This window comes from Rhinolophus hipposideros (assembly GCF_964194185.1).
Source record: "Rhinolophus hipposideros genome assembly, chromosome: 2".
NCBI classification, from domain to species: Eukaryota; Metazoa; Chordata; class Mammalia; order Chiroptera; family Rhinolophidae; genus Rhinolophus; species Rhinolophus hipposideros.
The window spans coordinates 29,516,421-29,529,222 of record NC_138048.1 but is presented as its reverse complement, the minus strand read 5'-3'; positions in this window follow the sequence as shown (position 1 = coordinate 29,529,222).

Sequence of the window (12,802 nt, the reverse complement as noted above, 5' to 3'; positions counted from 1 at the left end):
GAGCTCTGTTTTATAACTTCTGTTTCTTTGCTAAAAATTTTTTTTTTCATGCATCACAAGCATTTTTTCTATTTCTTTAGCGTAGTTATAATAGCTTCTCTACAGTACTTGTCTGATAATTCCACCTTGAAATCTGTCTATGTTGATTTTCTATTCCCTTAAGAATTAGTCATATTTTTCTGTTATTACATATGTCAAGTAATTTTGGATTGGATGTTTCGTAATGTTGATGTTACATTGTAGAGATTCTGGACTCTGCTTTATTCATACCAAATCTATTTGTTTTTGCAGGCAATTACCTTGGTTGGACTCAGATTGCAAATTATGCCTTTTGGATAACAGTTCAGCCTTCAGTCCAATTCTTTGATTCTTAGCTGAGTGGCTTAAAGTCGTCTCTGCTGCTTGGGTTTTCTGCTTGTTCCCTCACTTGCCAGCAGCTTTACTCTGACTTTTCAGGCCTGAATGACAGTGCGCTTTCTATTGAGTTTTAGCCACTTCACATGGTGCCAAGAGTAGCTTGATGTCAAGCTAAAAATTATAAAATACTTATCTTCTAAGTTCCAGAATCTGCCTGCTGTTTTGCACCATTCAATTTTTTCAGGAAATTTCTTTTACATTTTGTCCAGAGTATGTGGTAATTATCTGCAAGAAAGTCAGTCTAGTAAGAACATATTTGTCTTTGCCAGAAGTAGAACTACTTCTATGTGTGTCAGGCCTAGTAGTGAAGACTCAATGGGACTCCTACACAGACTTCTTTGTAGTCATATTGCCTACTTTCAGGAACATTGTCCCAAAATTTCCACCTGCCTCAGCCTCCCCAAATTTGATTTCCATCTCTTCATCTCAGTGAGGCCATCTGAACTATCTCTTCATTCGCTCTCTGTATTTATATTTTGGTAATTGGCAGAAAGCCAGTATGTGTCGAGCTCACTCGAGTTTTCCCCCTTCTCTTAGAAATCCCAGTCCTATATTTCCTGTTTTCCTATGTCTGAAAACAGTTGTTTTATATATTTTTCTCATTGTTTACAGCAGGAGGTTAAACTCAATTTTTGTTATTTTATCATGGCTAGAAGAAGTTGTGTAGATTTATTTTTAAAATAATATTTGAGGAATACAATGTAATTATACACATTGATACTTATTTAAAACTACTGTTTCCAATTTTAAAAAGAAATTCTTATTACAGAATATTTGGAAAATATAGAAAAGAAGAAAATAAAATCATTTTAAAACTTAACCAGCAATACACAGTTAGTGTTAACAGGTAGATATATTTCCTTAAAGTTATTGCAGTTTTTATCTAGACTTTTTAACATTATAAACATGTGTGTATGTGTGTAGATATGTTATCAAAGAAACATAAACATGTATACTTATATAGTATAATGTGTAGAATTTATACAAAATTTTAAGCAGTTAATAAAAGATCATTTATAGATTATAGATAGAAGATAATAGATCCAGGGTATGGTGACACTAATATTTGTCCCTAGGTGATATATTTGTCTCTCTTAATTAAGCAAAATTATTTGAGCCATTTAGTAAGAGTTTTGACCATGCAAAAAATACTTACTCAAGATACTTCTCCAGGTTTTGTTCTGTGTGGCTCTATTTTATGGAGATGGGTGAGGAACGTTTCTCTTGGCAGTGTCTCATGCAAATAGTTTTTGTAAGTTCTAAATAAAAACAGCAAAAATATTGTATTCTGTATTCTATTTTTACAAAAAATAACGAGATTCAGCTCAACAAATCTGGGATAAACTATTTGGTAGTAGACTCAGTACCTAGACCTGACAAAGTAGTGGAATGAAAAGAAATCGTTAGGAGACAGTACTGCAATGTTGAGCCTTACTTTTGGGCTGCAGAATTTATTCAGCAACATATTAGCCAACTGGAATAGTTTGGAGTTCAAAGTATGTTACGGGAGAGATTTTTATGTTTTTCCTCCAGTTGCTGATTTATCTTCCGCCTTTTAAATTTTATTCCTTCCTATTTTTGGTACCATATTTTAATTTTTTTCTCCCTTCTTTTATTTCCTTTTCTCCTTCTTTTTTCTACTATCCTTCTCATCTCATTTAGTCATCTCAAATTTTTCTCTTATGACTTTCTGCATCAGCTCAAAAGAAACAACTGTTCTTATATATTTTTTTTTTAATTGAAGTTCATTGGGATGACCACCAAAATGTCCTTCGATAGATGATTGGATAAAGAAGATGTGGTATATGTACACAATAGAATACTACTTGGCCATAAGAAAAGATGAAATAGTACCATTTGTGACAACATGGATAGATTTTAAGATTATTATGCTAAGCAAAATAAGCAGACAGAAAAAGTTGACAACCATATGATTTCACTGATATGTGTTCTTATATTTTAAGGAGACAAAAATGTTATAAAATTTTCATTTTTCTGTTGTGTGCTGTTTTCAGGGGTTTATTTTTCTCTTTGGTATCTAGGGAAATTTGTCCTTTCACTTTTGTTTTTCCATGAATCCCATGTTGTTATCTTTCTGTTAACTTCTTAATATATGCGGATCTAGTGTTTGCCAACTAACCCACAGGTAAGTGAATCACCTTTGGCTCTTCATTTCCTCTACTTAGATATCGGTCAAATTCCTTTCTCAGATCGACAAAGACAGGTGATAATTATAAATCATGGTCCAATTTCCAGCATCTTTCAGTTTTGCTGGACTGATTTAGGATTTTTTTTTAAATGTATAATGTATAGTTAAGTGGATACAATGCGTACAAAAGAAAAACTTCCCAGTTTTCATTACTATAAAGGCTCTTCTCAATGGGGTTAAGATGACAATGTAATTTTCAAATTATAGTCGTGAGCTAATCCACATCAGAATGCAGAGCCTTGGGCATACTCCCAGACCCCCTGCATCACAATCTTTAGTGTGGGGAGATAGAGGCCTGGAAACCTACACTTTTCATAAATTCCCCAAGTGAGTCCTGTGTACACTAAGAACATCTGCCATGATGCTTTCTTTACTTGTGGGACTCCACTACCTGGAGTGCAACTCAGTACAGCTTGCCCATCCCTACTTCTGACTCAGTGTGGCCTATCAATAGGTGAGATGTAGACTGATGCCTACAGGTCTAAAGAGGCCACAGGCCACATTTGGCCATTGTGAAAATCCAGCATCGCAATAGGAGATAGAGGCTGAAAAGTTCTCCGTTTGGTAAAATCTTCTGTTACTTCCCTACACTAATGAACAGACTGTAGGGAGGGCAAATGAATTATTTAATGACTTTCTGGTGAATAGATTTGCTTTATTTTAGTTCCATTACATAAACAGTTATAGGTTCTAATTTTTTCTTCAATTCCTTTTGTCTGAAAATTAGAAGAAATTCTGCCCAGCATTTACCTTATTAGGTGTCTGCATACTCAATTTTCACAGAATGTTGGAAATGGTTATGTTAGGGTTTACTGGCTAGATGCCATTTTTAATCAAATTCTGATAGGTATATTAAAAACATTTGCTTATTGTTGAGGAGAGTTGTAATCAATTCTCTTATGTCCCCTACAGTTTTTTTTATATTAAAGATCTTTTTTGCAATACAGAAAATACAAAAAATAACAGTTGTATTCATTAATTGAAACTGACATTTGTTAACATTCTGCCATATTTAATCAATTTTGTGTAAAGTAAATAAAACAGAAATGAAGATGAAGTTATTTTTACTATCCATATGCATTTTCATGCTCCCCCACTTTCACCATACACAACCAATATCATACTTTTAGTGGAGATTATTGTAATATATTTTTAAAAATTTTATACATCCACATAATACATATATACAAGAACAATACATAATAATGTTTTATGTAATTTTTATTGACATGATTTAGTATGTGCTCTATATTCTTCCAGTTGCGTTTTTCCCCTCAAATTTATGGTTTACTATTCAGCCATGTTGATATATTGATATCTGTTTAATTTCTCTAACCTGCTTTACAATATTCTTTCCTTTGTATATACTCAACTTGATAGCTTCCAATTCTTAAAACATTACAACAATACTATAATAGTTTATGTTTCCTTGTGTATATGTGTTAGAATCATTTTAGGCTATATACTTAGAAGTGGAATTTTGGGGCTAACAGAGTATTCACATTTAATACTATAAGGTGTTATCATGTATTTTTTAATATTTTGAACCACATTTTACAGCTATCATTAGGACATGAAATTTCCTGTTCTAACTCTTTGCCATCAGTTGATAAGATCAGATATTTAATTTTTGCCAATATGTGCAAAGAAATGCCTTACTGGAAATAATTTTACCTCTACATGCATGTTTAGTACATTCATGTATCCCAAGCATCTAAAATAGTGCCTGGCTCAGAATAAAGACTCAATAGATATTTTGTGGAATGTTTGCTAATAAGATTGAGCATCTTCTCATATACTTACTTGCCATTAAAATTTAATTTTCTGTGTATTTCTGGTTTATTTCCTTTGCCCATTTTTGTATTGGATTGTGTGTCTTTTTCTTATTGATTTGTGGAGACTCTTTATATATTCCAGTTACGAATCTCTCGCTCTGTATTTTGCAAATATCTTTATCCTATTGTCCCTTATATTTTTTATTTAATAAATTTTATTTTTAGAACAGTTTAGGTTTATAGAAAAGTGAATGGAAAATACAGTGAGTTGGCATATACTCCTTTATCACCCCCTCACCATTGTCTCTATCATTCACATCTTGCATTAATGTAGTACAATTGTTTAGATTGATGAGCCAATAGAGACAAATGCATTATTAGCTCACGTCCATAGTTTTCATTAGAGTTCACTTTTTGTATTGTATGTTCTATGTGTTTTGACAAATGTATAATGACATGTATCTACCATGACAGTATCATACAGAATAGTTTTACTACCCTAAAAATCTGTGATCCACATAGTCATTCCTCCATATCTCCCTCTGAACCCCTGGCAACCACTGATCTTCTTATAGTCTCCATAGAGACTATTTTTTGCTTTCCCCAGGAAGTCAGATAGTTGGAATCAAACAGTATATAGCTTTTTCAGATTCACTTCTTTCACTTAGCAATATACATTTAGGTTTCCTCAATGTCTTTTTGTGGCCTGATAGCTGATTTCTTTTACTACTGAATGTTATTCCACTGTATAGATGTACCACAGTTGGTTTATCCATTCATCTATTGACAATTATGAATAAAATATACATGTGCTGGTATTATGGAAACATAAGTTTTGAACTCATTTGGGTAAATACCAAGGAGTGAAATTGTTGGATCTTTAGGTAGGAATATGTTTAGTTTTGTAAGAAGCTATACCTGTCTTCCAAAATTATACTACCATTCCTTGTCTTCTAATTTTTATCATGCAGGAGTTTTAAAATTTAATTTAATCAAATATATCATTTGTATGGTTTATAATTTTTGCTTTTTAAAAAATATCTACTATAAAATCATAAAAATATTCTGTGAAACATCTGTGACTCATAGTTTTAAATTTTATTTTATGTTAATTTCTTGAACCTGGTATTCTCAGCTTTCTACATTCTGCGCCCCAATCTAATTCTCTCTCTAATCTTCAACATAAACCTTCTACTCAGGCCACATCAATCTTTCTGTTGACTCCAAAATGAGTCGTGAACAGTCCCACCTCTCTGCTTTTGATCATGCTGTGTCCTCTTCCTTAACAACTAATCTTTTTCTATGTTTAAGTTCTACTCTTTTAAACTCAAACCAAGTTCAACTTCCCATTGTGACCTCTTCTGAACCTCCCTTCTTTGCTCTTAAAAGCCTTTTCATATTTTTCAGACCAAGGATACAATATTAATATCTTGATCAATAATTTGAATATCTCATCACCAGTCTAAATATCAGAAAGGACCAATCATGGAGAAAAATATAGCATGTTAGGGATTTTCTAGACGGAATTTTATTATTTATTTATATATTATAGGAAGTCTTGATTTTTTTACACTTCTGCTAATTTATTCCTCCATTGTAAGTTAGGTGGTAGTCTATCTAACTATATTGGAAAAGCAAAGTCCACATTTTATTTCTTATTAAAATGTCATGCTTGGTTTAGACATTTATAAGATGAAATAATAATGTCGGTGGTTAAAGAATACCTTCCATCTAATATCCATCATTACACAGTGTGCAGTGGATAGATTCAAATATTACTATATATTATTCTTTCCTATACCAGTGGTATTTCACACACAATATGAGAAACTACAGCCTAGATGAGCTACAATAGAGCAACATCTAGCATTCCTGTTCTAGAGATGCTTATATTCTTGGCTTGGTTGGGGGTTACTACATTCAGTTTAGATCTGATCTGTTCACATATCCCAACAAATTTCCTAGTCAAGTTCCATTCCTCAGATTTTCCCTACCACAGTATCCCCTAACTCTGCATTCTACATGAACAATTGAAGAGATGCAGAGCCATACTATCCATTAAGTGTTCACCTGGTTCACCTGGTTGGAGAAAAAGTATGCTTTATATTCAACTGATTGTCCTAGTAATAGGCTTTCCTACAGGAATGCATCATTATAAAAATTTTACAAATATTTATCAAAACCATCCTGTCGTCTCTAAAACAAAACGGTAGGGAGTTCCCTCCACACCCAACAGAATGTCATGGGCCTGGATAAACTCTGAAGTCTTCCCATTAAAGAAAAGGACACATTTTATGAGATGATAAGGAATTTGGATGAAAGCAAAAAATAGGACACAGGATGGCAGAGTGACACCATTGACCAAGGTCAAGGAATTTGAAATACTACAGAGCAGATTCTACCTTCTCAAAGGTTTGCTATTATTCTATTGTTTTCCTCTTGAAAAATACATGTCTGATGATGATGATGATGATGATGATGATGATGATGGTGGTGTTTTTTAAAGGAGATATCATAAGGATTACGAATATTTGTTAATATTAAATAATCTTCATATTGATAGAATTATTGCATCATTGACTTTTTTTGTCTACTTTCTCAAAGTTCTAACTTAAGTTATTGGAATTAAAAGAAAACAACAACCATAAACAGAATATCATGAAGTTAGGATCCAAAGTGGAGGATGCAGAGAATGAAATTTGAATAAAATCAAAATTATCCTAAGTCTCTTAGGAAAGTGCACATTGGGGATCAACATAGCATCTCTCATGTGGTCCGATGAAGTTCATTATTTTTCTCCAGCACTGGAATAGATCATTTATGTTTGGCTCAAGCACCAGGTGAGACAGTTGACTTGTATTTGGGTTGTGTGAAAAATTGTATTTTAAAAACATAATTGTAGTTTTTATACAATCTAAGTCTAGTAAGGGTATATACTAAATCAGTATGGTTATGCATTTTCCCTCCACAATTTTAACCTATTAAGGAGAGATACACTGTGAGAGATACTCTGGAACTGAGAAAAACAGAGGAAATAACAGAGTTTAGATTCTCATATTATGCTCATGCTGTAACATATTGAGTGGAAGAATGGATGGAATTGATGAGTTTAGGTTTTGATTGTGTTTATTTCTCTTGCTGTTACTTTTGTAGAATCTGGTTGAGACTGGTAAATTTTCATAAGTTAAATACTTAAGTATATAACTTTAAATACTTAAATATATATACCTATCTATAACCTACCTCTCCAACTTGTTAGCTTCCTCTAATGCCTTAAGCTTCAAAGATACCAAAATACTTTCTGTTGTTGCCCAAAATACCATGGATTTTCTAGTCCTATGTACCTTTGTATGAGCTGTTTCCACTGCCTCATATTCTTAACACCCGAAGCCCACATGGAGAAATGCTATTCATCCTTTCAGAACCAGATCAAGTACTTGGTTCTTCCTTGATTCTCTGTTATCACTGCACTTAACACATATTTCAATTAATGCATTCGTGCCATATTTACTTTTATGTCTGTCTTTTTTATTAGATCATCTCTTTAAGGGAAATGTTTGTAATATCTGTCTTTGCATTCCCTGCAATAATTGCATTCCCAATTAATAAGGACACATTAGCCACTCCAAATATGATCATTCAATGAATAAATAATTAATAGATATTCTCAGTATGTTAAGAAGCAAAAAAATAATAATAAATTAAGGAGACTGATTCAGTGGGGGTAATCCAAGCTCAAATAGCTTTTTCTCTCAATTTATGCTCTATCCATCCCTTTACGTGTGTATATCCCGAATGCAAGCCTGGCTATATAGTCTCCACAGAATCTGATGTCTATAAAAGAAGAGAAACCACCACGTGCTTTCCAGGAGCATTTCTTGGAGAGTTCTTGGTGCTTTTACTGCAAATCTTGCACACAGTGTGGGTGTGCCAGTGGCCTGGCAGTCGTCTTTCCTATCAGTTTAAACCACAAAGCTTAACTCACAATTCAATAAAAAACTAATTTCCAACTCAAACTGGGATGTAAGCCCAGTGCCAGTAGGGAATCTAGAGTGGAAGGGAAGCTCTGCTCTCTCTTAAGATCTCCGGAAGGTAAAGTAGACTCAAAGAACCTACTGCATTTTAGAGGCAGAATATTGATTGTATGGTGAAGAGAAGATGCTTTGCTACCCCTGTCCCACATCTTCTCACATTCCCCATCACTTCATAAGCTAGGAATTGTAAAGTTAATATGCTAGAGATGGCTTAATTTCTTCTTAGGCATTTCTATAAGCATTTGAAATTGCATGTGCTTTTAAAATTTACTTGAATTTAAAAAAATACTGATAAAACAAGAGCAACACACAACTCATATTAAAAGAAGCCATCCTAATTGTAGAATATCCTAGATGAGAGTGGTTTCAGAAACTATATTGTTTAGGGCTTCTTTTGACATCTAAGGAAAAGCTACAGATAAAGAGCTGCTTAGACTTTCTTCAAGCTCACCCAGCCATGGTTTAATTCAACCACTTCCTTTGAGCATCAGATCAGTGTTCTCTTTTTTAAAAGGTGATGAAATTTAGGGAGAAATTGAAACACCTGCCAATAATTTGGTATGATAGAAGATTATTAAATATAATTTGGGGTCATAAATTAGAAATGATACACATTCTCTTCAGACAGTATGTGTATAAATAAAGTTGATTGAAGTTATCAATGCTATTTGTGTGTAGCCAAAGGAAAATTACTATCAAATGTAGAGTATTGTAAGTTAAATGAATCCAGTTAAGATATGTAGATCTTCAAATGGCTTAGTCTTGGTATCATTTTTTAAATCCTTTATATTAACTTGTTAATTGTTGAGTAATACATAAAGAGATATAGCCAACGTTAAAAATTCATGATAGTAATCTTCTCATGAAGATATCATTTTTTCCCAAGAAATAACTATTCCTGATAACACACAAAAATTCTTCACATGTTTAAGTCATGTGGAATCTCTGTACCCTAGGATTTTAAAATCCTAGACTACATGGATGATTGTAATTTAAAGCCATAAGGTTTATTTCCTTGATTTATACCCTTGGAGAATTTTATCTTAAAATTGCCAACTGAGTCAGATATTAATTTGTGTCATAGCAATTGCCTTATAGCCAGGGAGTATGCTACTGATTCTTTTCCTAACAGCTGGATTCACTACATATTTTGTGTCTAAAAAAAATTATACAAAAATATTAAATTTATTAATTTCTTTTAGAACTGTGTAAACTAGACATCAGTTAAAATCATCAGTGGAAATTTCTTTTTATGCTGGACCAGTGTGAGAAAAAATTTATGATCAGCAGTCTTTTTTCTGTCTTTTGTACCCCTTCTCATCTCAAGCACCTCATGCCACCCCAAGATTTCTAGAAGCTTGAATTATAGAACCTTACCAGAGCCTAACTTCCTGTATTGATCCTCTTATCCCACATCGGAATATACTTCCCTATAATCTCTTCTACTTAAAGCTCTGATAGCATAATAACGATTCTTGAATTAATGCATTATTTTCTCATGTAATTCTCATGTAAGTATGTATATAACCAAATTTTCATGGAGATACAATCTCTTAATGCAAAGTGGTAAATTTTCACTTAATCCAAAGCAGCAGAAATTAACTCCTAAACAGTATAGTTAATGCCAATAATTTGTGATGGTCCACAGGGGATGAAACATATTCAAGACATCAGTCACTCAAATCAGGCTACATAGGGAAATCCCTACCTGAGGCATGTTGTTGTATTAGTTGAGGTTCTCCAGAGAAGCAGAAGGAATAGAATATATATTTAAAAAAAGAGATTTATTTTAAGAAACAGGCCCATGTGATTATGGAGGTTAAGTCCAGAGATCTGTAGACAAAAAGCTAACGATGTAGGAGAGCTCATGGTTTAGTTGTAGTCTGAAAGCCTACAAGCTCAAGTCCGAAGAGATGCTTTTTCAGGTTGTGTCTGAAGGCCGGAAAAGACCTATGTCCCAGCACTGTAATCAAGCAGTAGGAGTTCCCTCTTATCTTTCCTTTTTGTTCTATTTAGATCTTCAATTGATTGGATGAGGCCTACCTATATTAGGGAGGACAATCTGCTTTACTCAGTCTACTGAGTCAGATATTAATTCCATCCAGAAACACCCTCACAGATACAACTAGAATAATGTTTGACCAAATGTCTGGGCCACGTTGACACACAAAATTTACCACATATGGACAAAGGTTGACTTTTAATTTGCAAGATTCTAGGGAGCAGAACTGGGAACAATGGGCAAAACTCATGAGAGGCTGATTTGGGCTTATTATAGGAAGAAGTTTATAATAATTGCAAGCACTTAAAAAAGAATGGACTGTTTTGTAAGAGTGAGTGGGCTTCCAGATCTTCCAGCTGAAACTGATCTGTAATTGATGCTTCAGACAAGGTTTTTACTCTGAGTGAAGGTTGGACTGCATGCCACCTCCCCCCAGGTGTTTCTACTTCATCGAACTGTACTATGCTCGATATTTAGAGGGCCAGTCTTATTTTCATGTAAACTCAGCCAACTTTCTCATCTCCATGTCACAGCCAGAGACATCTCTTCAAAATACTTACCTGACTGTAGGTATTTGTTAAGGAAGTTCTTCTAGAAGTTGATGAGGGTGTAAGGATGAGAAGTCAAGCTAAGTCCCAATCTCCGCCTGTCTCTAGGAGAGGCTAGCACAGAAGTTACATCACGGAGCTGATCCCATAAGCCATGAGCTACTCTGACAGCCAATATCTCCTAGGTGCACCCAGCTCTTTACACCTGTGGACTGAGCACCCAAACACAGTCACCCAAGCACAGTTCCCTGAAGCAAGATGTGCTAGTAAGCCTTTGGGAGACAGTACAGCGTAGCTGCGGAAGAGATGCACAGAAAACAAACAATCAAACCCATAAAAGGATTCTAAGGGGTTCTAGGCAGAGAACTGACACTGTTCTCATTGTTTCTTTATGGCCCCAAATGTCATTTGTGCTAAGGTTGAGAAACTCTGCAGATTATATGAATGGATCAATCAATGAAATAATCGACTGTTCAAAATCTTATTACAAAAAACAATTCCCATACAACATTTTACAGCAAAAAAAAAAAATATTTCCTGATATATTAGGAAGGCTCTTTCTGCAAAGAATTCATTTGTTTATTCTTATAACAAGTTTCAGAGTCCCTGAGCTATAAAGAACTTCTATGTTGCTGAGATTTTTGTTTGTTTGTTTGTTCAAACAATCTAACAATTAAAAAAAACTTGGGAGGTGAGGAAATGAGCTTCCATTCAGTTCTATGTTTTTTTGGAGCAAAGCAATAAAAGTAAGATTGATGTCTTGCTAGCTGTTTAACTGCCAATATTGCTACCTGCTATCTTGAGGCAACAAGCAGCCTTGTTGGCACCCTTGTGCTTGGTGAAAAAATGGAGGAATGATGAATAGCCAGTCCCCAAAATCAAACAGGGCATACAGCAGTGGCTGGCACAAGATGAAGTACTCGCTAAGGAAATAGAATGGCGAGTTGAAGCTCCCATACCATTGATCAAACTTGTTTGTAGCCAACAATCAGTGTTTTGCTTTTGGCTGCTAGAATCTCACTACCCTTCCTGGTTCAAAAGGAAGCCAAGGACCCTTCATCTGTTTATACAGACTGTGTGTAACTACAAACACAACCATACACAGTTGTTCTTTTGGAGCCCAGGCATCCATGTACTTCCCCTGTATATAAGCCAAGAAATGAATGCATTCACTGTTTTTTATTGTCCTGTGGGATCTTGCTACAGATTGACCAGTGGTTTGACTTAACCTATATTTTCAACCTGCATATGGGAGAACGTTTAAAAGCAGCAGTTTCTATTATTGTTAACAGAAACTGGGACCTTTCTGACCCCATTCATGAATGTAGAAAGACCTCTCCACAGACTCATCAATTTCACTTTACAAACTTAACTGAAACATTGATTAGCCCACGGAGTAAATAACTATTCTTTGTAAGGTACACCTCAGTACAAGGGGGAAAACTCAGCATTCACAGTTGTTAAATAGAAGCAGGCTAATGTCAGTAAGGGAGAATATGTCTCCATAGTAACTCCTCTGTGAAACTCAAAATTAAGCCTATTCAGAAAGGTTCGAGTCCACCTATTAATGTCGTTAAGCATTGCATCATTTTCACAGTGCTCTCTGGCCCTTCTAGATGATTGATCACTACTGTGGCAAATCTGCACATTTATGTACTTTTTTTATTGTAGTTGTCATACTGTTTTATTATTATTATTATTTACTGAAATGTCTTTTAGATTTTTTAGACCTCTGAATACAGTGACTTCTGTGTTAGCTGCAATCCCTAGCACAGTACACATTTAAGTGCTCAATAACCATGTATTAGATGGGTGAT